At 44.8% G+C, this 27,487-nt stretch overlaps 1 long non-coding RNA gene across 1 annotated transcript in view; it reads left to right on the forward strand.

Annotated features, from left to right (window-relative positions):
* LOC148516896 (uncharacterized) overlaps positions 1 to 26,917 on the forward strand; it is a 40,489-nt gene extending 13,572 nt beyond the window's left edge. Inside the window, exons 2-3 of the long non-coding RNA XR_015879353.1 lie at positions 12,640 to 12,795; positions 26,668 to 26,917. This is a non-coding gene — a long non-coding RNA (uncharacterized LOC148516896). The remainder of the gene's footprint in view (positions 1 to 12,639; positions 12,796 to 26,667) is intronic.
* Positions 26,918 to 27,487: the final 570 nt, after the last annotated feature.

A 27,487-nucleotide genomic window follows, 5' to 3' on the forward strand; every position in this document is an offset into this window, starting at 1 on the left:
AAAGGCTTAATATGTCATTTGTGTGACCCAGGGGTGTTTTAAAAAATTAGTGTGTATATGTGAGATTCCCTGCCCCACACTCACAAATATGTTTCTCTCCCAAAAACGTTAAACTAAGAATTGGGATGAAAAGACTGTGAGTTCATGATTAGAGGGTGTGGGTCTGCTATGTGAGGCATGGTCACATCACACGGGGGTAATCCAAGTCACCCTGGGATATGTCCAGCACTATCCGTATAGAAGATCAACAATAAATAAGTCAACAATCAATATATCAATACCATATGGTCGACATGTAATAGGTCAACAGGTAGAAAAGTTTGACAGTGCAAAAGGTCAACAAGGTTTAAAGGTTGACAGGTTCAAATGGTCGACACGTGTTCTTTTATGGTTTTTCAAAATTTTTAAGGTTAGGGTTAGATGTTACACCCCTTCAAAAGCAGAGGATAAATTGCAGCCCTCTTCCCTTCCTCTAAAACACCCCTCTAAAACTGTGCATATCTGCTGTATGTGCAACATTAAAGAACTATAACATACAGTAGTAGCACATTTCCCAACTGGCCACAAATTGGGTCTGTCCAGCTTAAATCGGGACAATTGGGAGATATTTATATGTGACAATGTGGAGAAAACATGTGACAAGGGGTGAGAATATGTGACATGGAGTTAGTGGGGCAGGCATATGTGACACTCTCCTCTCATAACCTACTGTATATTTTCCCCACCTCCCCTTGAGGAAGATGTATCAAGCCTTGGAGAGAGATAAAGTGGATAAGTTGTCCAAAGCAACCAATCAGCTTCAAACTGTCATTTTTCTAGAACAGTCTTTGAAATAACAAATACTGGTTGATTAGTTGCTTTGGGCAAATTCTCCACTTTAACTCTCTCCAATGCTTGATACATCTCCCCTCTTGTCACATGTGCCACAAAGAGTTCAGTCAACAGTTTCCTACCTGCTACTGTGTCAGTTAGAGGAGGAATCTGGTTTTCTCAGCAGTTCCCACCTCTGCTTCTCCATGCGGGAAGAAACTGTACAGAATGCTGGTAATTCCCACCAATCATGTCAACCATAGCAGCATAAGCAGGGGTGGATCCAGGGTAGCAATTAGTACACCCCCTACTCCCGGAACACTTCTCACCTGCCCACTACCGCTGACTGATGTATAGAAGTAATACCGCACCAGTATAGTACATCATGCTGGGAGAGAGAGAAGACTGCTGGTGCTCAGTTATGCTGGTGCTCAGTTATGCTGCTTTACAGCGGCCATCTATAGTGGGCAGATGAGAGGTGTTATGGGGTGGGGGGGTGGGGGTAATCCCACTGCTCACCCGCACCCTTGGATTTGACTCTGAGCATATGTAGTGCAGTGCTGTTATTTGATGCCTCCTCTTCTGGACACTGCAGCAGTGTAAGAGCTGCTGGTAGATGTGAAACAGGAGAGCAGGAAAAGTGGAACATTCTTAAGGGCAAAATCTTAGCTATGCCAAATATTCCCAAAATCAGTACTAATCAGGCTGAATCAGGACAGTTGGCAGAATATGCTGCTCTTTCCTACGTACTCCTGCTGCTTTAACAATCTGTTGCTGTTTGGTTGGATCCTGGAAAATTGGGACCCTGTATGGTAGAGGTACAGGTTACCTTCTAGATAGCTGGGAATGCTCTTGGTTTCCTTCTGCCCAACAAATCCTAACATTAAGGGCCTGATTCAGCAGAGAACATACAAGCTATCACAGCTGCTAACATAGTAGCAGCTGCAATATTTCTAATTTTGTAATGCAGCATTACTGATCAGAGTTGCATTCTAGAATGCAACAGTGGATCAACTACGTGACCATCGGCCGGCTAAGTGACTAATGGGGTCACGCAAGCCGGCTACTTCAGATGATAAAATGAGGCCAGGAAATCTCTAGATCGGAGATCCTGGCCTCATCACTCTCCCTGTTTTGGGAAATGGAGGCCGTCGCCATCACGTCCCCGCCCCGAAACGGAAGCAGACTGTCAATCACTGACAGTCTGCTGCCAGACTGCAAGTGATATCGCACACCCATACTGCACATACGCAGATTCCCGAACATCTGGAATGTGTAAAAAGCTTCCCTGTGCCCTTTGCTGAATCAGGCCCTAAATTAGTAGCACACACATTGTCCCAACTAGACTGCAATTACATTTATAGCCTTCACATTTAAAACAGAGAACCAACATTTCACTACTAGTCCTTACAATATATCAAAAACTCCAATCAAACCTAGATTTCATTCATTGCTCCAGATGCTGCATCACATGAATAGCCACCCACATTATTATTTGCAACACTCTCCTGTAACATGGAAACAATGCATCTGTGTGATAATTATATTACCTTGCACATGCAGAAAGACAAATGCAATTTAGTATATTAAATTCAACTGAAGGTGGATAACGCCTTTAATACACGAACACAAAATTAGTATATTCTCCTAGAATAACCCGTCATTTTAAATAAGAAATGGGTAAAGGTATTACAAAAGGAATTTTGGAATATAATGCACTGCAACTATTATTATAGCAAAGCAGTCAATATAATTTGACTGCGATACATGACTGCCATGTATGCAATTTATGCATTTTGATATGATATTATCCAACACATCTGTTCATCTTTAAAACATTATACGATGACAGTAAAGAAGAAATGATGCATTATCACACAAATTGGCCAGATTTGCATTGTTTGTGAGTATCATTAGACATCTAATCATAAGTTATAAACTAGCCAAAGGAGTTGTAAGTATAATACTTTATGTATGTAATAATGGTTAATATGCATATTCCACTAGGAAAACTGGCATATGCCCAATTTAGCAACAGTCACACAATGGTTAGAAGAGGCACAGTATCTGGTCCTCTTCCTGACACCTCTCTTGCAGCATTTTGAACCAGATCACTTGACATACCAGGCTCCCAGTCACTGATAGTCTCTGAGCACACTGCAGAATTCACTAATCTCATAATCCACGTAACATGTGTCACATAATCTGGGTGCTTCTGTTCTTCCGTTAAACCTTTAGAAAGGCAATAGGTGGCAATAAAATCATCCATGTGAACAGGCTGGACTCATGGCACTTTTACATGGATGGTGCTTGTCACTAGGGTATCGGTTTATGGAGTTTTGCCTCACCGCTGATTCCATACTGAAACCATGACATCACCTTTCCAGGATAGTGGAAAGTCACACAGGATAGTGGCTAGTCACACAGACCACATTTTCATTCAAGCCAACAACAGACCACCAGTGAACTACAAAGGGCCAAATGTAGGGTAAGACAAAGAACTGCTTAAAATAGCCAGACCTTTTTCTCTGATCCAGACAGCATGTTACACATAGAGCTTGAACATTACCAATCTGTGTCTTAGTTCTTTTATTTATGTAAATTGCTCTCATTTTATATACTTTTAGTTTCCTCCATCATTGTGCTGTTAGGAGACCTTATACATACTCATATTACACATACCTACGCATAATACAATTACATCACTCATGCTTTTTCCATAGACATATGTTTCACAATACCGAAACAAGTCAGACATTTTGCGCTTCATTCATTCTCTGCACAATTTGTTTTCCCTACCCAATAAGACTTGTGCTGCACTTTGTCTGTGCATAGGGAGCACAGGCTGCATTTTCTTTCAATATACTGAAGTCTGGCAGTATCAAGAAGTACCAAAAGATAAAAATAAACTTTATTCTGTCCGCCGACTATGCCCCGTTCAGTTGCTTGCCTTGCCCCTGGAGGTTGGAAGTCCTTTTTCAGAGGTGTGATTCTGAAGACACTTTTATTGGCCCCTAACATGTCATTCCCCTGGTGGGCCCTCATGCCCTATAGACACTTGGGCTTGTGTGCACTTCATACCTTTGATCAAATGATATAAAATGACATATGAACACAAAAACAGAGGAATTAAATTATGTGTCTGCTTTATATGAGCCTATCTTGGGGAGGGGAGAGTGTATGGAGAGTGAATTTATATAGAAGAACCTCTCAAGACTTGTCATTATTCACATTGTGTAATGTGTTTATAAATAAAAACAAAATTCTGAAACATGCATATACATAATATATACTAATTATCCCTTTCTACAATTATCAATTTCTACTGGCCATAGGCCTGTGATTTGGCAATATACACAGCAGGATGTACTAAGCAACGCATCGGTGATGAGGTACTTCCTGCCACTCATCGGGTACATACCGGCATTACTTACACTAGTATGTACTTAAAAATGCAATTAAAATCACAGATAAGAGCTGTCCTTTGCGATAGAACGGTGTGCGCCATTGCGGGGGACACTGGGAGGGATCCCATTGGATCTCTCTTAGAAGAAACCCGGAAATAAGCCCATAGGCTTCTATTGGGCAATGCCATCCAAGCTCTGAAATGTACCGTTTTCCGGAGCTTGGTACACATGAAAAATGTGGCCAAGACTCAGAAAATTGCATTTTCAGAGTTTTGCCCACATTTTCATGCTTAGTACATTCTGCTCACAGTGTATTATATTTTTGATTTTTCTACTAGTTTCTACTAGTTTTCTACTAGTCTATTAGTTCTTGATTAATAAAAACAATACATAGGGTCATATAGTTTACTAACCTGCCATCCTGTCTGCCACTGCAGTGCCATTATGCTTCATAGTTGTGCTACTGTATATTTTTTTAAACTGCCATGTGTTTGCGCCACTGCTCTGTTACTTAGCTTAGCCAGCTAGCTCGCTGCAGCCTTCTTAAGTTAACACAGGACAGAGTATAAAAAATTACATATCCACCACATCAAAATGTTGTTGCTAAAAGGAAGAATAGAACCCTGGCTGAAATAATCATATGCATGCAACAGACTGGACTATATAAAAAAATACTAGTGTAAATTAGGGGTGAGCACAGGCCACTTTTCGTGTTTTGTGTTTTGGTTTTGGATCTTTCTTCGTGTTTTGGATCTGGATTGGTTTTGCCAAAACCACCCTTCCATGTTTTGGGTTCTGGGTTTTGTGTTTTGGATCTGTATTTTTGAAAAAAAAAAGCATATAAACAGCTAAAATCACAGAATTTGTGGGTGTTTCTGCTCCTATGCTTTTATTAACCTCAATAACCTTAATTTCCACTCATTTCCTGAACACCTCACACCTCACAATAGTGTTTTTATGTCCAAAAGGTTGCACCAAGGTAGCTGGATGATGCTAAGCGACACGAGTGGGCGGCACAAACACGTGGCCCATCTAGGAGTGACACTGCAGTGGCAGACAGGATGGCAGTTTGAAAAACTAGGCCCCAAACAGTACATATTGCAAAGAAAAAAAAGAGGTGCAAGATGGAATTGTCCTTGGGCCCTCCCACGCACCCTTATGTTGTATAAACAGGACATGCACACTTTAACAAATCAATCATTTCAGCGCCAGGGTCTGCCACACGACTGTGGCTGAAATTATTGGTTCGTTTGGGCCCCCACAAAATAGCTGGCAATTAATCTGTCCCTGCACAAACTGGCTCTACGGAGGCAAGATGTCATCCTCATCCTCCTCATCCACCGATTCCTCACCCTCTTCAGTGTTGTGTACATCCTCATCCTCACAGAGTATTAATTCGTCCCCGCTGGAATCCACCACCACAGGTCCCTCTGTACGTTCTGGAGGGTGGTCTCCCTGGAAGAGTTGATAATTAATTTTTATGAACATCATCTTCTCCACATTTTGTGGAAGCAACCTCCTACGCCTGTCACTGACAAGGTTCCCGGCTGCACTAAAAACTCTTTCGGAGTACACACTGGAGGGGGGGCAACTCAGGTAAAATAGAGCCAGTTTGTACAGGGGCCTCCAAATTGCCTCTTTTTCCTGCCAGTACAGGTATGGACTGTCTGACATGCCTACTTGGATGCTGCCACCGATGTAATCCTCCACCATTCTGTCAGTAGACATGTCAGAAATTGTTGCCAGGTCCTTCAGTCTGGACCAGATGTCCAAACTTGGTCCTGCCTGCCCTGCATCACTGCCAGCGGGTGGCTTAGGATACTTACGTTTTTTCCTGGCAGCCCCAGTTGCGGGAGAAAATGAAGAAGGAGCTGTTGACGTGTCACGTTCCACTTCAGCTGACAGTGTTTTCACCAGCAGGTCTTTGCACCTCTGCATGCTTGTGTTGGCCAGAAAGGGAGACACCACATAGGCTTTAAACCTTGGATCGAGCACGGTGGCCAAAATGTAGTGGTCTGATTTCAACAGATTGACCACCCTGGAATCCTGGCAAAGCGAACGAAGGGCTTCATCCGCAAGTCCCACATGCCAAGCGGAATCACTCCGTCTTAGCTCCTCCTTCACTTTCTCCAGCTGCTTCTGCAAAAGCCGAATGACCTGACTCAAGCTGGCAGTGTCTGAACTGACTTCACGTGTGGCAAGTTCGAAGGGCTGGAGAGCTTTGCACAACACGGATTTCATTCTCCACTGTGCTTGAGTCAGGTGCATACCCCCTCCTTTGCCTATGTCATAGGTGGATGTATAGGCTTAAATGGCCTTTTGCTGCTCCTCCATCCTCTGAAGCATATAGAGGGTGGAGTTCCACCGCGTCACAATGTCTTGCTTCAGGTGATTGCGGGGCAGGTTCAAGAGTGTTTGCTGGTGATCCAGTCTTTGGCACGCAGTCGCTGAATGGCGAAAGTGGGCAGAAATTTTTCGGGCCACCCAAAGCGTCTCCTGTACGCCCCTGTCGCTTTTCAGAAAATTCTGCACCACCAAATTTATTGTGTGAGCAAAACATGGGACATGCTGGAATTTGCCCAGATGTAATGCCCGCACAATATTGGTGGCATTGTCAGATATCACAAATCCCCAGGAGAGTCTAAGTGGGGTAAGCCACTTGGCGATGATTTCCCTTAGTTTCTCTAAGAGGTCGTCGGCGATGTGCCTCTTACTGAAACCGGTGATACACAGTATAGACTGCCTTGGAACGAGCTGGCGTTTCTGAGATGCTGCTACTGGTGACGCTGCTGTTGTTGCTGCATAAGGTGATACATCTACCCAGTGGGCTGTCACAGTCATATAATCCTTAGTCTGCCCTGTTCCACTTGTCCACATGTCCATGGTTAAGTGGACATTGGGTACAACTGCATTTTTCAGGACACTGAGGACACTTTTTCTGACGTTTCTGTACAGTCTCGGTATCGCCTGCCTAGTGAAGTGGAATCTAGATGAGATTTGGAACCGGGGACACACTACCTCCATCAATTGTCTAAATCCCACTGCACTAATGGCAGATACCGGATGCACGTCTAACACCAACATAGCAGTCAAGGCCTCAGTTATATGTTTTGCTTCAGGATGACTGCTGTTGTACTTCATCGTCCTCGCTAAGGACTGTTGGACGGTCAATTGCTTAGTAAAAGTAGTGGTGTTCCTACTTCCTCTCTGGGATGATGAACGACTCCCAGCAGCAACAGCAGCAGTGGCAGCAATAGGCGTAGCAATGCAGGATCCTTCGGAGGAATCCCAGATAGGAGAGTCAGTCATGCCAGTGACATGGCCTGCAGGACTACTTCCGATCCTGACTAAGGAGGAAATTGACGAGAAGGGAGTTGACAGTGTGGTTTGCAGGCACTTGGATACAACAGGATGAAGGGATTTAGGTGTCCATGGACTGCTTACGGTCTTAGCCAAAGTTTCTGAACTTGACAGAAACTTTTTATGAACGCACTGCAGGTGACGTAAAAGGGAGGATGTTCCTAGGTGGTCAACGTCCCTACCCCTACTTATTTCACCTTTACATATGGTACATATGGCAAGACAGTTGTCCGGATTTGAATAGAAATATTGCCAGACCAAAGAGGTGGAATGTTTGGTATTCTGCCCAGGCATGACCGTGATGGGCTTTTTCATCCCACGGACAACAACTGTCTCCCCTGGAGCCTGATTTAAACAAACCACATCACCATCAGAATCCTCCTCGCCAACTTCCTCCTCAGCGCCAGCTACACCAGTATCCTCATCCTGTTGTACTTCAACAGTGACATCTTCAATTTGCATATCAGCAAGTGGACTGTGGGTGCTCCTTTCAGCACTTGCAGAGGGCATGCAAATGGTGAAAAGAGCCACCTCTTCCCGTCCAGTGCTGGGAAGGTCAGGCATCGCAACCGCCACCACACTTGGACTCCCCTTGGGGATTTGTGATATTTTCTTAGAATGAACAGTTCTTCGCTGTGCTTTTGCCAGCTTAACTCATTTGATTTTTTTAGCGGGATGAGGGCTTCCATTGTCATGTGAAGCTGAAACACTAGTCATGAACATAGGGAAAGACCTTAGCCGTTCCTTGCCACTCCATGGCGGAAATGGCATATTGGCAAGTTTACATTTCTCCTCAGATGATTTAAATATTTTTTTAAGGTCATTTTCCTGAACTTTGTCATTTGGGACTGTATGTGCCCTCTACTATGACATTGGGCATCGGCCTTGGCAGACGACGTTGATGGCATGTTATCGTCTATGTCATGATTTCTGGCAGCAGCTTCAGCACTAGGAGGAAGTAGTTCTTGATCTTTCCTATTTTATTTTTATCGGAGAAAGTTTTGTCCTCCATTTATGTTATATTGATATATACATGCGGCTAAGGCGCACACAAACACAGAAAATTATTTTTTATTTTTGTTGGAGACTAGTGCACTTTGTGGGTTACACCACCTTCTAAGAAATGAGCCAGCCGGCTCTTTACTTATGGGACACAGGTGCGCACTTGGCGCTGCTCCTTTGTTGATGCACGTGCAGCTACAGTGCACACAATTCACAAAGACAGAAAAAAAAAAAATTCTTATTTTTTGTGGCACGCACTTTGAGGGTTACACCATCCTTTAACAGACAGATGCACGCTTGGTGCTACTGCTTTGAGGATGCACGTACAGTGCAGACAATTCACAAACACAGAAGAAAATGTTTTTTTTTGTTGGAGAGCACTTTGGGGGTTACACCACCCTTTAACAGACAGACGCATGCTTGGCACTGCTGCTTTGAGGATGCACGTACAGTGCAGACAATTCACAAACACAGAAGAAAATGTTTTATTTTGTTTTGAGTGCACTTTGGGGGTTACACCACCCTTTAACAGATGAGCCAGCTGGCCCTTTACTTATGGGACACAGGCGCACGGTTGTCGCTGATCCTTTGTTGATGTACGTGCAGCCACAGTGCACACAATTAACAAACATGGAAAATTATTTTTTATTTTGTTTGGAGTGCACTTTGGTGGTTTCACCACCCTTTAACAGACGAGCCAGCCGGCCCTTTACTTATGACACAGGCGCACGCTTGGCGCTACTTTGTTGATGCATGTGCGGCTACTGCGCACACAATTCACAAACACAGAAAATAATTTTTTATTTTGTTTGGAGTGCATTTTGGGGGTTACAGCACCCTTTAACAGTTGGGCCAGCCAGCCCTTTACTTATAACACAGGCGCACGCTTGGCGCTACTTTGTTGATGCACGTGCGGCAACTGCGCACACAATTCACAAACACAGAAAATAATTTTTTATTTTGTTTGTAGTGCACTTTGGGGGTTACAGCACCCTTTAACGGTCGGGCCAGCCAGCCCTTTACTTATGACACAGGCGCACGCTTGACGCTACTTTGTTTATTCATGTGCGACTACTGTGCACACAATTCACAAACACAAAAAAATATATTTTTAATTTTTTTTTCGAGTGCACTTTGGGGGTTACAGCACCCTTTAACGGACAAGCCAGCCAGCCCTTTACTTATGACACAGGCGCACGCTTGACGCTACTTTGTTGATTCACGTGCGGCTACTGTGCACACAATTCACAAACACAAAAAAATATATTTTTTAATTTTTTTTGTAGTGCACTTTGGGGGTTGCAGCACCCTTTACCGGTCAAGCCAGCCTGCCCTTTACTTATGACACAGGCGCACACTTGGCGTTACTTTGTTGATGCACGTGTGGCTACTGCGCACACAATTCACAAATAAAAAAATATATTTTTACATTTTTTTTGGAGTGCACTTTGGGGGTTACAGCACCCTTTAATGGACAAGCCAGCCGGCCCTTGATTTATGACACAGGCACACGCTTGGCGCTGCTCCTTTGTTGATGCACGTGCAGCCACAGTGCACACAATTCACAAACACAGTAAATTATTTTTTATTTTGTTTGGAGTGCACTTTGGTAGTTAGACCACCCTTTAACAAATGAGTCAGCCGGCCCTTTACTTATGACACAGGCGCACGCTTGGCGCTACTTTGTTGATGCACGTGCAGCTACTGCGCACATAATTCACAAACACAGAAAATAATTTTTTATTTTGTTTGGAGTGCACTTTGGGGGTTACAGCACCCTTTAATGGACAAGTCAGCTGGCCCTTTACTTATGGGACACAGGCGCACGCTTGGCGGTGCTCCTTTGTTGATGCATGTGCAGCCACAGTGCACACAATTCACAAAACACAGAAAATAATTTTTTGTTTTGTTTGGAGTGCACTTTGGGGGTTACAGCACCCTTTAATGGACAAGTCACCCGGCCCTTGATTTATGACACAGGCGCACGCTTGGCGCTACTTTGTTGATGCACGTGTGGCTACTGTGCACACAATTCACAAACACAGAAAAAATAAAAAAAATGTTTTTGGAGTGCACTTTTGGGAGCACCCCTGATGCACAGATCACCCCCTGGACAACACTACAGCACCCCTCTAGGACTACAGCCTTTATGGGACACTGCACAACACAGTCCAGCCAGCCCCTATAGACTTTGGAGTGGACACAGCCCCTATGGACAACTGACTGCACAACACAATCCAGCCAGCCCCTATGACAGCAGCACAACACAGCCCAGCCAGCCTCTATGGACAACAGCAGCACAACACAGCCCAGCCAGCCCTAGCTCCCACCCTCCCTCTTCACTGTCCACTGCCGGAGTGAGAAATGGCGCTGATGCGGGGACCTTTTATAGAATCCAAAACCCGCGAGATCCGGAAGGCGGGATGATGATGTTTTGCCTCGATTCAGTTCCGAGTCAGGCGGATAAAGTCGAGCCTGACTCAGATATGACTTGGATCGGGCGGGCTCGGGGGGGTTTCAGATTTCAGAAATCCGAACCCGCTCATCCCTAGTGTAAATCAGCAATGACAGGTATTCATTTGCAAATCAGATTATTTTCCAAAATAGTGGAATGGTTGACAAAATATGAATAGGATTGAGGAGAGTTAAGATTACTGTTTTTTTTACTGACTGATGGTGTTTAAATGGCAGCCTTGTTGCTGGGTAAGTTGCTTTCAGTGTGAATGCGGTCAGCTGCTTCCAGGGGCCAGTCATATTGTTTGGGGGAGTGGTTAGATCAGTCTATATAGGGGAATGTAGTCCTTGGGATCAGCCTCTTTGCAGGATTCTCGTAACAAGGATCAGGCTAAGTATCTGTCCCCTGTTAGGTTAAGCACAGCTTTGTTTGCATCACTTTAACATCCCCCTTCAATTGCAGCATGCCTCGTCCCCGGTGCTCTGCTCCTCCCCCCGTCAGCTAGCCAATTATGCTAGGCCCCTCAGCTCTCCCCCAGCGCGGCCGCGCCACGTCCTTTCCCCTCCTGTCCTCTACCCCTTTCCTCCTTACCCCCCAGTACCTTCTGCCAGCAGTTTGTCGGCCCCGGTGGCTGCGACCCCCCGGAGACACTGCTGCCGCCTCCTCGGCTCCCCTTGCGGGTCCCGTGGTTCCTGCGGGGGTTACGCCCTTGGCAGCTGCACTCAGCAGCTGCTCAGCTTCCCCTACCTGGAATCTCATTCACGCGGTCCGGCGGGAGCGTCTGACGCACGCTCCTCGCCTCCCCTGGAGACACATGCTGCAGCTGTCACCTCCACTGCGCCAGCGGGAGCACAGGTGCTCGTGGCTCTTGCTCGGTACTTTGCATCAGACCCGACGGCGGTTAGCGCCATGGGTCACGTGGGTCCAGTAGGTTACAGTCCCCGGGGAACAGGTGGTCCCGTTGGCTTGGTCCGCAAGACGGGCCCGGCGGCCATCTTAACCCCGGCGGCCATTTTAGGGAGTTCCATTGTAGCAAGCAGGCAGTCCCACATCCCTGCAGTCACACAGAATTCCCCTGCAACTTGGATGTCAGGATAGACTGTTGCAGGGGCCATGGGTGCTCTTCATCCTAACACCTATCAGTCCCCTTGGTTCCCCTCTGCCAATGCCCCTCCTTCCATTTACAATGCACCCCCTTTTCAATGGCCGGCCCTTCCTGGGGTCAGGCTTCATGGAGCTCTGGGGTGGCACCCCCTGTTTATCCCTCCACCTCAGTTGTATCTTCTCCCCCTTTTTATCCTACCTATGCTGCGCCCACTTTTGGATCCTACCCTTACCCAGGGTATCATCTGCAACTTTATTACCCTTATTTGCCAACCTCACAACAGAATTCATCAATAGCCTCCATGCCTCTGCTCCCTCCCACACTGCTTGTCATGTATAGTCAAACCCCCACCAGTGTGCCCTTGGGATCCAGCCTTGGGCTGGTTCCGCCGGCTCGTCTGTTAACCGCGCCTCCACCACTTCTTCCTGCCCCCCTCATGGCCAACCCCCCCGCTCCGGTGGTAGTGCCTTCCGGCTCTGTAGCTCATCAGTTTACTCCAGTTGCAGGTAACGGAATGGTGAATGATGCTCCTTCAAGTGACCAGTTAATTTGTGCATCTACTGATCCCGTGCACGTGGAGATGACACCGGCAGTCGAACCTTCAGCCGTTACGAGTGGTCAAGTCGAGGAAGCGGTTCCGGGTCCTTCTGGTGCTGGTGAGCATGATTTGTCTTGTTCGTCATTTTCTGACTCTTCCTCTTCTTCTCATTCTTCTGGTTTCCCTGCGCGCCCGCGTAAAATTGCCAGAATGGTTGCTAGACGTTTAGCCAAGAAGTCAGGTAGTGCGAATACACAAGGCGCAATTGCTGAGCAAGTAACAGTAGCGGCAGGTGCTGATTCAGTGCACTGTGCAAACACCACTGTTCTTCGCGGCTTGTGCAAAAGTGTGAGGGGGAGAATTTGCAAAGGTAAATTTGATGACTTCTTTTCACTCACCGATGATATGAAAAAGGCTTTTAGTCAAGCCAAGAAGGCGGGTATTGGCTTTCTGTAGTTTCACCAGTTGGTTGAAGGGCATGCTCATATTAGTGGCGTACTATTTGGAGACGCGGGCGGATGAACATGTTAACATAGTGAAATATATTTTTTTAGTCCTAGACATGTTTGTCCATTTGCAGGCCTTGGCATGGTGGGAGTATGACGTGCAATTTAGAAGGAAACATGACGGTAGCATGATTATTCCTTTTGGAGCAAAAGATGTGGAGGTGTGGTTAGAGGTGTTGCAGCAGCGTCGGCCCCCCTTGGAAGTGATGCCCCCTCACAAGGGATATCCTACCAGTAAACTGGGGGTGATGGGAGTTATGAGGGGCAAATGTTTTGCTTTCAACGACTCCCGGTGTACACGGGGGTCGTCCTGTCATTTTCGACACTCCTGTCATCTCTGTGGAGGAGAGCATCCGGCCAAGGATTGCCATTGAGGGTCTTCTGGTGCCACCCAGGATCGTAGTGAAGAATCAAAAGGAGCTGCTTAAGGCTAATTCGCCTATTTGTCTAGCTGCGCTGGCTCACTGGTTGGAGTTCTATCCTCACAAGGAGGACTCTGTTTGTTTTTGTTAGAAGGTTTTTTTGTTGGTTTTCCTCTGCCAATAATGGGGCCTTTATGGGTCAGGGCCCCCCGGAACTTGCGCTCGGCCAGGGACTACCCAGAAGTTTTGCAGGCTAAGTTGGGGGTGGAGGATCTGCTGGGGAGGATGGAGGGTCCTTTCCCTGGTCCTCCATTGTGGGACCTTTGTATCTCTCCGGTGGGTGTAGTGCCCAAGTAGGCACCTGGTAAGTATCGCTTGATTCAGCACCTGCCATATCTGACTGGTTGTTATGTAAACGACGCCATACCAGATAGTTTTTGTAGAGTGGAATATCAAGGCTTCGACGAGGTGTTGGGTTTAGTGCACAGTTTTGGGCACGGCGCCCTACTTGCAAAATTAGATATCGAGTCAGCTTTCCGTTTATTGCCGTTACACCCAGACGCTATGCAGATTCAAGCTGGATTCCGGTTACTTTGTTGAAAAATGTTTGCCTATGGGTTGTGCGGTTTCCAGTGCCTATTTTGAGAAATTCAGCTCTTTTTTGCACTGGTGTGTTCATGCCGACACTGGACAGGCGGGCGTGGCGCACTATTTGGATGACTTTCTCTTTATAGGTCCAGGAGAGAGCGACGTCTGTTCAGACCTCCTCTTTTCCACGCAGGCTCTTTTTCGTGTTTTAGGGGTTCCCATTGCGCACGATAAGACGGAAGGTCCCGTTTCTTGTCTATCATATTTGGGAATTGAGATAGACACGGCTGCGGGTTGTTGTAGGTTGCCAAGGGACAAAGTGGGCAGATTGCTTGAGCAAATTGCGGGTTGCTTAGCAGTAGACACGGTTAGATTGCGCGGAGTACAGTCACTACTAGGTTCCTTTCATTTTGCTTGTCGTATAATTCCCATGGGCAGAGTTTTCTGTAGGAAATTGGAGAGGGCCACTGCTGGGTCGAGACGGCCGCATCATCATGTTCATTTGTCGGTGGAGATAAAAGATGATCTTGGGCCAGGTTTCTGGTTCAATTCAATGGTGAACGAATTTGGCCGGCTCCTCCGGTGGCAAATGAGTCATTGCAGATTTTTACTGATGCGGCTGGATCATCTGGTTTTGGTTTGGCCTTTAGTTTGGTGCGAGGAAGGCCTGACGAGTAATTTGTTGCTCTTGGCACTTTTCCCGATTGTTGTTGCTGTGGAACTCTGGTCAGCATGACTCAGTAACCGGCATGTGATATTTTGGTGCGACAATCTGGGGGTGGTTCATGCCATCAACAACCAGCGATCGTCCTCTCCGTTAGTTTTGCGATTGCTTCGTCATTTAATTTTGCGCTGTTTAGAGGCCAATATTGAATTTAGAGCTCATCATGTGCCAGGTGTTGTTAACGAGATTGCAGATGCATTGTCTCGTTTTCAATTTGAGCATTTTCGGGCGCTTGCACCGTCTGCTTCTGCTGTTGGTTTGATATGCCCCCCGTTGTGTGGCAGATCATCAGGCCGGCTTAGAGGTGTTGGCGATGCAATCACTCGCTCCATCAACTCTCCGCAAGTACTCAGCTGCATGGAGGGAATGGAGCAGTCACTGCGCGCGCCCAGATTCGGAGGGTAAGTCTCCAAAGGAGTTGCTTTCCTCCTTTGTTTGGGAGAGGTATCAGCAAGGGAGGTCCAGGGCCTACGTGGGGTCGGTGCTGGCGGGAGTCTCCTTCTTTTGCGACCTAAAAAAGGTTTACACGACCCAACCAAATCTTTTCTTCTGGTTAAGGCCCTGAAGGATTGGGCGAGGGAGGCTCCTGCTTGCGCCGATTCCCGTCAGCCACTTGACACCCAGCTTTTGGCAGCATTGCTTAGGATCATGGAGAAGTTAGCTTCTGACATGTTTGAGGCTTCTCTTTTTTGTTTGGCTTTTTCTGCTGCATTTTTTGGAGCTTTCAGGGTCAGCGAATTAGTGGCGGTCAATAAAGCATCTGTGTCCTCTGGGCTGTTGTTCAAGGACATTGTGTTTAGAGATTCAGCGGTGCTTTGCAAACTTCGCTTCTCTAAAACGGACCAGACATTTAGGGGGAAATGGGTTACGCTTGCACAGCAGCAAGATCGGAATATTTGCCCAGTTCATTTAGCATCTCAGTATATGATTGTACGCCCAATTGGGGTGTTTCAGTGGTTGCTGCATACGGATTCCAAGCCTCTCACGAAGTTTTAGTTCGCTGCAGTTTTTAAGCGAGGTTTAGCAGAGTTGGGTTTAGACCATTCAGCTTACGTCACCCATTCATTCCGAATAGGGGCAGCCACTTGCGCAGCGCTTGCAGGGGCATCTCCTTCGGCAATTCAAAAAGTGGGGCGTTGGAAGTCAGGGAGTTATAAGAAGTATGTTTGCTGCGATAAGTTGTAGGTGCGCACCTTGCGACAACCCAAAAACGTTGCTTACCTGCCAATCGTTGAACGGCTAGCATTCAACAATTGGGGGTGTGAAGGGATTTTTTAATTTTTCCTCCCGGGAGCCATGATCTAGCCCAATTTGGTTCACGGGTAGGTTTTTTAGCTTTTTCTTCTTCACTTGGGTTCCTGTTTTCCCCCTTTTCTGCATCCCTGCTAGTTAGTTGCTATGTGTTGTTCTTAAGTTGTGTTATTTTGAGTCAGGTTTGGTGTGGTTTCTCATGGCCAGGGTTTCTTCTTTTACAGGATGACGGGCAGGTGTGGCTAGTAGGCCACTCATATATTTTTTGGGCTCAAAGACATGTCTCGGGTCGCAGAGGTGGTTTGTCACTTGGTGGTCAGACGGTGCGTTGGATTGGGGTGAGAGGTTTGCGTGTGGCAGCTGTGTTGGCACTGATTGTTTCTGTGAAAAAATGGGGAATGCCCGACTGGTTGGTTCTACATGTTGGTGGGAAATGGAATGATGTCGGTCAGCTGACAGTTGTGGGACTAATTGTGAGTTTGCATGAGATTTTGGATACAATTCTAAAGCGTTGGCCATCCGTTCAGATTGTATGGTCAGAGATGACGCCCCATTTGACGTGCAGAGGAGTGAGAAAATTTGGTGTTTTGGATAGAACGCGGAGGAAGGTGAACGTTGCAGTGGCTAAGCATGATGTGTCTATAGGTGGCTTGGTCGTGAGTCATGGCTTTTTGGAGGGTGATCTGGGACGTTTCTTTCGTCATGATGGTGTGCATTTGAATGGTCTGGGTATGAGTCTGTTTGTGCAGGTTTTCTTTTCTTGGGTAGTTCGTTTGGGTGGCGGGCCAGTCTCTTTTAGGGCCTGGCTTTGGCGGGAGTACGCTGCAGCTCAGTGGCTTTATGGGGCGCAAGATAACTGTGGGGGCACTTGCCCTCGATGTACATGGCGAATTTGTCCTGCTCCACATGGGGGGACCTGGGCGTTTTTGCACTAAGCGCCTCGGATTGGCCCAGGAGGGAAGTGGGACCCTCGCAGCTTAAGTGCGTCTAGAAGGGGGAACGTGTTAGTCATCCCCTGAGTATTTCGGAGTAAGTTAAAAGCTAGAACTGAGTCTACAGCGTCTCTTTGCCACCCTGTTTAGGTTGATTGATTCAATTATAAATAAAATCTGTGACCTTTTAGCCAAGCTATGGTGTCTGTGTCTTTATTTGTAGTTAAGTTAAGTAAGCTAATCAAGGTTAATGAAGGTTTGGAGGTAATAAACATATGTAATTCTTAAAAAACTCCATATCAATTTTGGCATAGTTAGAAACCTAGAATTAAACAAATCTGAGTTTGCATTTGCATTTGTTTATATTCATGAAGAAAAATGTGGCAGTCTACAAAACCATGCCATGAAAAGGATGGATAAAGTGAGTTTCACAAAATCCAAGAACTATCTTTTGAGCGATTGTGTTTAGTGTAGAGTTAATTACCATGTACAGGTTGAGTCTCCCATATCCAAATATTCCCCAAAAACCTGCTGGATCTTTTTATTTTTGTTAGAGATGTCATTCTCATATTCTTGTTGTTTATTTGTCTCCATTCAGTTTTACTATTTAGTATTAGCCAAATCCCTCGAGACCGCCACCGGAAAGGTGGCAAGTTGGCTGGAGCACTCAAGTCCACAAACATACATTACACATAATTATTCCACATGAATATAGGCGTAGGACTTCCTTCATCATAGAGCCTGTATCCCCTGCCAAGCTGAGACTGCAAGAAGTCTCTCACTTCTGCCACAAAGCCTGATAGGCAGTCAAAGGACTGAGGAGCCATGGACCGACATGTGAAAAACTCTCCATGATGGCTTGAGAATTGTACGGGGTATCATCTGCACTGACAACTCCATTCCTGACAACAGAAGTGACAAAATCGATCCCTGGGGTGGCGGTAGGAGGGGATCCGGCCGCATTGATGTCTCAAACAAAAGAAAATCAGGGGCAGTATCGAACTCCAGGGTCCCTTGCATTCAGGCAATGAACCGTATGTGCAGGCACAGAAGTGTAAAGAGCAAACGAGACACAGGGAGCAAATCAAACCTAACTGCTGAATGAGTGGACCCAGCGCACCGACATGGCGGATGCTGGGGGAGCAAACAATGCCAATCCTTGTTGTAAACAGAGCCCCCAACTGTTGTGACAGCAGGAGCCTCAAGGCACCCACACTGACACAAGAAGCGCAGCGATGGCTCTTGAATCCAAGAATGTAGTATTCCACGATATTGGCAAACCCGCATAAACACTGACCGAGATTCTCCAAGCCATTAGGAGACCACAACCCACGGCCTGGGGAAACCCAAGCCAGGGTCGTGTCCCGGTATTACAGAGGGCTGTGTATAAGATATGGTGTGCTTTGAAGAGCGTTGTATGTGGGGGTGGTGGACTCGGGTGAAACATGTTTCCTTATGTAAGATTTTATATGAATATATATATATATATATATATATATATATATATAGATCCAAAATACCGGCACTCCTAAATAAACTGCAACTACTCCGGTGCCTTTCCAAAGAATTCCACATACAGATATGTAAAGACGGCACTCATGAGACTGGACAGCTACAAATAATGACCATGACACTAGTCGTAATGTAAATCGACGTTTCAGGGACAACTCCCTTTTATCAAGACTTAAAAATACACAAACAGACAGAGCATATATACCTGTAGAAGACACCAACGTGACTGTGAACTCACCACAGCACCCTGTCGGAGATCTGATGACGTCACTGGTGCGACCCCGCACCCACGTTACAGACGCATCCAAGGGGCGTGGCCAAACTACGTGAACCATCACCATGGTGAACATAAACACAAAATGCTGCGAAAGACCTAAAAGGAAAAACGGGGTGTTAAAGCCTATGATAAATAACATGATCACAGCCGAGTGCAACCCTCGGTGTATCTGAAAAGCGAAAACTCATCAATGTAAAAAACTGGTAGTCTGAATATAAACTACATAACAGTGATGAGGCTATATGAAAGATAACATCATTAAACTGTAATCGAAAAAACGGAACAAATGTAAGAAAAATAATTAAAGTACACAGTCTAGGAGCATAGACATTAAGCTAATAGATAACCTAGGTGCACTACATGAAAAAGCACAACTTGCACCGTATGGTAAAGGTCTAAGTAGATCCGGAAATAACAATACAGACAAACTACAAAAAACACGTAAATGAAATGGCCTCATTCAATCCGAATGGTTGAATAGTTTGAAGAATATGTATCCATTTAGTCTCTCTCTGAAGGAGTATACGTCCACGATCACCTCCTCTAACATTAGGGGGAATCCAATCGATCATCTTGTAGCGAATCGTGGACAAATTGTGCTGGTGTTCCCGAAAGTGACGGGCCACTGGTAGTTCTGTACCTTTACCATCCAAAGCTGCACGTATACTGGACCTGTGGAGCGCCATCCGCTCCTTCATTTGTCTGGTGGTCTTGCCCACGTATAGTAGACCACATGGGCATCTGATAAAATACACCACATATCTGCTAGAGCAGGTAAGTGGGTATTTGATATCATATTTTTTACCCGACCTAGGGTGATGAAAATAACTGCCAGTTTCCAGATAGCTGCAAGTTATGCAACCTGTGCAGCGGTAATTTCCAGGTTTCTTGGTTAAAAAATGTATTGGTCTCGCTATTGTATGGAGAGATATGTCATTCTGGACCACAACATCTTTGATGTTCCTACCCCGACGATATGATGGTAAAATATTAGTGTTACACAAGGCTGGTAAAGACCTGTCATTAGATATGATAGGCCATATAGATTTAGCTTTTTTCATCAAAATGTGGCTAACAGAGGAAAACTCTTGAGTCCACACTATTTTGTTAGATTGATGTACTTTCTCAGTTGATGCTAATGCTTCAGATCTAGTCATCGCTAATACTTTATATTTGGCCTTATGCAACGTCTTATAATGATATCCCCGCTTGAGGAATTTGAGAATCATCTCATCTATTTGTCGGAGGGCATCACTTGACTCACTGCAAATACGCCAAATGCGTAGTAGTTGCGAATAAGGGAGACCGTTCTTAAGGGCCGGAGGATGGTAACTGCCACATTGAAGAATAGTATTTCTATCCGTAGGTTTGTAAAAAATGGTGGTACAAATCTGTAGCGAATCAGTGACAGACACCAAAACGTCCAAGAGATGTACTGAATCAAAACTGCTGGTATAAGTAAATTTGATGGGTGAATCAGTAACATTAATGGCATCCATCATATTAACAAAGTCACTTTGTGTCCCTGTCCAACAGAGAAAGATGTCATCTATATACCTGCAGTACCCTGTGATGTATCTAGAGATATTGGTATCCATCAAAAATAGTTGTCTTTCAATTTCAAACATGAAAATGTTTGCGTAACTGGGAGCTACACAAGATCCCATGGCACAACCTGATCGTTGTAGAAAAAAATTGCCATCAAATAGAAAATAGTTGCGCGACAGAGTTAATTCCAGGAGTCGTATAAAGAATTCTATATTCGGGCCCGTATAATCACTGTTATCTGTAATAAATCTCTTAACCGCTGCAATTCCCAAATGATGCGGTATACTAGTATACAAACTGGTCACATCAATGGTACATAATAATTGTCGAGATGGTAAAGGTGTCATTTCATTTAACTTGTGTAAAAAAGTAGTAGTGTCCTTTAAGAAAGTAGACTGTGTTTGTACTAAAGGCTGTAGGAAGAAATCCAAGTATTGTGAGATCACATAGAATAACGAGTCTCGTGCCGCAATAATGGGTCTACCGGGTGGTCTTATAGCGTTTTTATGCAATTTAGGAATTGTATAAAGGACCGGTATCTTAGGCCATTCTTGTGTCAGGGCAACTCTGGTTTTGTGGGTGATAATGGATCCCTGAACAGCCGATTCAAGAATTTTATCTAATTCTGTTTTAAAAGTTGCTGTAGGATCCTGAGAAAGTTTCTCATAAACACTGGAATCGGCCAGTTGTTGATAAATCTCATGCTTGTAATGTGTCATGTCTTGGATCACGATCCCACCACCCTTATCCGCCGGGCGGATGACTATGTCTTTATATTGACCCAGATTTTTAAGGGCTACTCTCTCCTTACGGGATAAATTAGAGTGAACTGCAGAATGAGACGTACTGTGTTCATTAATGGTCGTGTCCATAAACTCTGAAAAAGCTTTAATATTAACATTACAAGCATGAGATTTATCAACAACTGGCCGATTCCAGTGTTTATGAGAAACTTTCTCAGGATCCTACAGCAACTTTTAAAACAGAATTAGATAAAATTCTTGAATCGGCTGTTCAGGGATCCATTATCACCCACAAAACTAGAGTTGCCCTGACACAAGAATGGCCTAAGATACCGGTCCTTTATACAATTCCTAAATTGCATAAAAACGCTATAAGACCACCCGGTAGACCCATTATTGCGGCACGAGACTCGTTATTCTATGTGATCTCACAATACTTGGATTTCTTCCTACAGCCTTTAGTACAAACACAGTCTACTTTCTTAAAGGACACTACTACTTTTTTACACAAGTTAAATGAAATGACACCTTTACCATCTCGACAATTATTATGTACCATTGATGTGACCAGTTTGTATACTAGTATACCGCATCATTTGGGAATTGCAGCGGTTAAGAGATTTATTACAGATAACAGTGATTATACGGGCCCGAATATAGAATTCTTTATACGACTCCTGGAATTAACTCTGTCGCGCAACTATTTTCTATTTGATGGCAATTTTTTTCTACAACGATCAGGTTGTGCCATGGGATCTTGTGTAGCTCCCAGTTACGCAAACATTTTCATGTTTGAAATTGAAAGACAACTATTTTTGATGGATACCAATATCTCTAGATACATCACAGGGTACTGCAGGTATATAGATGACATCTTTCTCTGTTGGACAGGGACACAAAGTGACTTTGTTAATATGATGGATGCCATTAATGTTACTGATTCACCCATCAAATTTACTTATACCAGCAGTTTTGATTCAGTACATCTCTTGGACGTTTTGGTGTCTGTCACTGATTCGCTACAGATTTGTACCACCATTTTTTACAAACCTACGGATAGAAATACTATTCTTCAATGTGGCAGTTACCATCCTCCGGCCCTTAAGAACGGTCTCCCTTATTCGCAACTACTACGCATTTGGTGTATTTGCAGTGAGTCAAGTGATGCCCTCCGACAAATAGATGAGATGATTCTCAAATTCCTCAAGCGGGGATATCATTATAAGACGTTGCATAAGGCCAAAAATAAAGTATTAGCGATGACTAGATCTGAAGCATTAGCATCAACTGAGAAAGTACATCAATCTAACAAAATAGTGTGGACTCAAGAGTTTTCCTCTGTTAGCCACATTTTGATGAAAAAAGCTAAATCTATATGGCCTATCATATCTAATGACAGGTCTTTACCAGCCTTGTGTAACACTAATATTTTACCATCATATCGTCGGGGTAGGAACATCAAAGATGTTGTGGTCCAGAATGACATATCTCTCCATACAATAGCGAGACCAATACATTTTTTAACCAAGAAACCTGGAAATTACCGCTGCACAGGTTGCATAACTTGCAGCTATCTGGAAACTGGCAGTTATTTTCATCACCCTAGGTCGGGTAAAAAATATGATATCAAATACCCACTTACCTGCTCTAGCAGGTATGTGGTGTATTTTATCAGATGCCCATGTGGTCTACTATACGTGGGCAAGACCACCAGACAAATGAAGGAGCGGATGGCGCTCCACAGGTCCAGTATACGTGCAGCTTTGGATGGTAAAGGTACAGAACTACCAGTGGCCCGTCACTTTCGGGAACACCAGCACAATTTGTCCACGATTCGCTACAAGATGATCGATTGGATTCCCCCTAATGTTAGAGGAGGTGATCGTGGACGTATACTCCTTCAGAGAGAGACTAAATGGATACATATTCTTCAAACTATTCAACCATTCGGATTGAATGAGGCCATTTCATTTACGTGTTTTTTGTAGTTTGTCTGTATTGTTATTTCCGGATCTACTTAGACCTTTACCATACGGTGCAAGTTGTGCTTTTTCATGTAGTGCACCTAGGTTATCTATTAGCTTAATGTCTATGCTCCTAGACTGTGTACTTTAATTATTTTTCTTACATTTGTTCCGTTTTTTCGATTACAGTTTAATGATGTTATCTTTCATATAGCCTCATCACTGTTATGTAGTTTATATTCAGACTACCAGTTTTTTACATTGATGAGTTTTCGCTTTTCAGATACACCGAGGGTTGCACTCGGCTGTGATCATGTTATTTATCATAGGCTTTAACACCCCGTTTTTCCTTTTAGGTCTTTCGCAGCATTTTGTGTTTATGTTCACCATGGTGATGGTTCACGTAGTTTGGCCACGCCCCTTGGATGCGTCTGTAACGTGGGTGCGGGGTCGCACCAGTGACGTCATCAGATCTCCGACAGGGTGCTGTGGTGAGTTCACAGTCACGTTGGTGTCTTCTACAGGTATATATGCTCTGTCTGTTTGTGTATTTTTAAGTCTTGATAAAAGGGAGTTGTCCCTGAAACGTCGATTTACATTACGACTAGTGTCATGGTCATTATTTGTAGCTGTCCAGTCTCATGAGTGCCGTCTTTACATATCTGTATATATATATATATATATATATATGATTAGGTCTTATTTGGAATGGGGATGAGAATGCAATGTAAGTTGTGTAGCTCACCTAAATTCTATGGACATATATTTGTAAAATAAAAGGGATGTGTATAAGATATGGTGTATTTTGAAGAGCGTTGCATGTGGGGGTGGACTCGGGTCAAACCTGTACCTGTATGTAATATAAATATATATGATTAGGTCACAATTAGAATAGGGATGAGAATACAATGCAAAAATGTGTAGCTCGCCTAACTCCTATGAACAATATTTGGAATATAAAAATTGTCAACACCAAAATGTAAAATATAAAACAAATATTCCCAAAGGCCAGATCCTACGTCTGAGGATGAACTGGACCACTGAGGGGATAATTGAAATCATCCCAGCAGTTATCGCATAAACGTACCTTATGTATGACCTTACAATGTATAAGACAAAGCTCTCAAATTAAGCCGGTATGGAAAGACACCCTCTCATGGGTAAGAAAAACCAAACCGCGAGCGCCGGCTATAGGGAAAGGGCCAGAAAACCATAAAGGAATAAATGCAATACAACTACTGAAAGTATGAAGGAAATTTATACGGACAAAGGAAAATTATCCCAGTCGCGTAGTGGTCCTATGCATGCACGAGCACGGGCTACAGGTAAAGAGCATAAATTACTGTATGGGGATTAATACAATTCAGCTACAGAAAGTATAAGGGGAAATCATATTTACAAAAGAAAAAAGACGCACCGACACGTGGTGTACCTATGCATGCACGCTTATGACCAAAAAAGTGGTCCAAAAAATATATAACAGAGAAAGCGAGTAAACAAGTGAAGAATAACAGAAAAGGAGGTGATAGGTTCCTAATACTTGATTTCAGACTCTGAGCCTGTGATACCATTCACAAGCTGACTCCAACTTGAGCACATGGTGGGAGGGAGAGCGGCGCATGGTCATTTAGTTCCAAGACACTCCCAAACTCTATTAAACTTAGGGATACCCATGTAACGTAATTTAGTACATTTATGAAATATAAAGTTTATATTAGCGTGATTTAAGTAATATTGCGAAAGAACACATTTGTGATAGATTAACTGGTGAATACTCCATGATACATATTTTCCTTATCCACATTTTTCTGCCACACTTATTTTCTTACCTATGGGCATGACTAAACATGAATGTTTTACTGTAATAAATGATTTTGATGGACAATACGGTCTTATTCAGATTGAGATAATTAATTGCTTGTTTTAATATTAAATCAATATAACTTCATTGTGCTTACTGACTTATAATTTTTGAATGTCAACAGAGCCCTCACAATAATAAAAACAACAATCAAGCATAAGACCGCCGTCTACTGACACAGAGCAGTGAGGAAACCTCCCAGCACTGTACATTACATATTCCCACAGCCCAGCCCAGGAGCTGCGGCTGACATGAGCGCTGGAGGACTGCTTATAGACTGCAACCATAAATGAATACAACTGCCTCTCTACAATTATTTTTTACACATTATACTGTTGGCTTACCGATACATAACTTGCCACAGTCGTAACCATATACCTAATTAATACCAGAAAGGACCAACTTAATAGCGCCCTTACCACTGTGCGTATCATTCAGCCTATTATTATTGAATCTGCTTGTACTACTAATTACTGGAGAGAGAGGCCGCACACATTTTTTAACTGCTGAGCCCGTGTGACGTATGCCACAGGCATAGCTGAGGACGCTAAAGACTACCCCACACCCCCAGACTGCGGAGACCATAGGGATGTAAAAGCACCCCCACTGTCACCAGCAGTCCGGCAATAGACCCAGTATCCAGGGTGGCAGCACCAATGAGACCAGCTGGAACTAAATAACAATTACCAGTGAGGGGTACAGTGGCTGCCATTGGAAAACCCATGGCAGCAAGCATACCTAGTTGCGCTGTGAGGGGTACAGGGCTGCCATGGGGAACCCCACAGCAGCAGGCAGACCTTGCTGCAGCTGACTCCCCCCTTGGGACCGGGAAGATGTTAGCTGGCCCCTCCCCCTGGCCCGAGAAGATGGCCACTGGCTCCACCCCCCGCAGTTATGGAGCGAGCTGGCGCCATTACAGGCACCCGGCTCACTCGCGCATGTCTGCGCTTTGTCCCCCGGCCATGCAGATCCCCAGTATGGGACTCTGCCAGGGGACAGTAACCGGTGCTGGGTGAAGGCCGCGATGCGTGCAGGGTTGCACGGCAGCCACAGCACCAGCCGCTCCTGCCTCCCTGAAGTATCGGGTGGACCGGTGCGGTCCTGGTGCCGCAACAAAGGGAGCGAAGGGGCGACATGGGCAACAGGAGGATATGAAACCCAGATCGGCAGCATCAGTCAGCCTGGCAGGGGCAAAAACGGTGGGGCAAGGTATAATGTAGAGGGAAGGAATGGACAGGATAAGGAAACAGCAGAGAAGGAAAGAATAGTTCAGAATAAGAAGAAGAGATAAAAGATGAAGGTAGGAAAGACATGTATGAGAAGAAAAAAGGGGGAGAATACCAACAACAAAGACCAGAGTTTTACAACCTGTGTCTGTACAGCTAGGAGATCAGATTCAGAAGAGGCAGTATAACCTTACAGACCTACCCACACTCCTATTAACCACACCCCTTGACACAACACTCCACCAATCCTTTCCTAATGTCAACCTGACCATAAAAAACTGACGCTCCCCTACCTAACTTTATTAACAACACGCATCCCTGCCTAGGGGTTTATGTGCCCCCTGATCTATCCGAACCTCGGTTATCTTATGTTTTGCAGCACCACACACACACAGTACATTAGCCTGTTTGTTTGCCGTGTGTGTAAAACTCTTTGTTCTATTTAACTCCTAATGGCATCCTGTTGGCGTGCTAATGGTGGTTTTTTTTCTTGCAGACACATCCTCTCCCTCCGCTTTCCTGTATGAAATGGCGCCCAATCACAAGTGAAGGACTTGTATATGCAATCCAAAACACACAAGATCTGATTCTCGGAACATGATATTTTCCCTCATTTCTGGGATCCAAACTTGACGGGAAGACCAGAGCCAGGATTCACTCATATTCCCTAAGCCTGGGTGTGTTTGAATTTTATAAAAACCAAACTGCTCATCTCTAAATAAAACATAGGCACCTTGAACAGCATTATGTTGAAAAATGAATACTTGAATAAAATTTTGCTGTACGTACTGCCTTCTCTCTTTGGATATATATAGAGCATATACCCATGGTTCTCGAGATTAGCCCGAACAAACAGACAGATGCCTACCATGATCTTTATTTTAAACTATGTATACACTTGCATACTAGCATACCTCCCTGAAATAGTAGCAATCTCCCTGACTCCCTGAAGAGTCCAGCATTCTCCCTGTTTGCACCTTACCGCCATTATGCAGGCCCACCAAGAGCCGCGCCGGGCCTGGGTAAAAGGTGACATGGCCTAATCATGGGAGGCATAACCACGCCCCCTAAGGTTAAAGAAAAAGCTTTGCAGTGCCACGAAGTGAAGGGGGCACAGTAAGCCCCCTCAGCCCAGCGCATAACCTCTGGGAGGTGCGATCAGCTTGACCGCCCCCACATAGGCATAGGAGACTGCTGTGGCAGCTTCTTAGCAGCCACTAGCAGTCTCCCACTGTAGCCCAGTACACAGCGGCATGTGCTGAGCTGTGTACACCTGGAACACCTTGTAAAACACAATACATGAGCAAGCCCTGCTA

Source organism: Taudactylus pleione, unplaced genomic scaffold, assembly GCF_031769625.1.
Source record: "Taudactylus pleione unplaced genomic scaffold, aTauple2 ptg000232l, whole genome shotgun sequence".
Classification (NCBI taxonomy): Eukaryota; Metazoa; Chordata; class Amphibia; order Anura; family Myobatrachidae; genus Taudactylus; species Taudactylus pleione.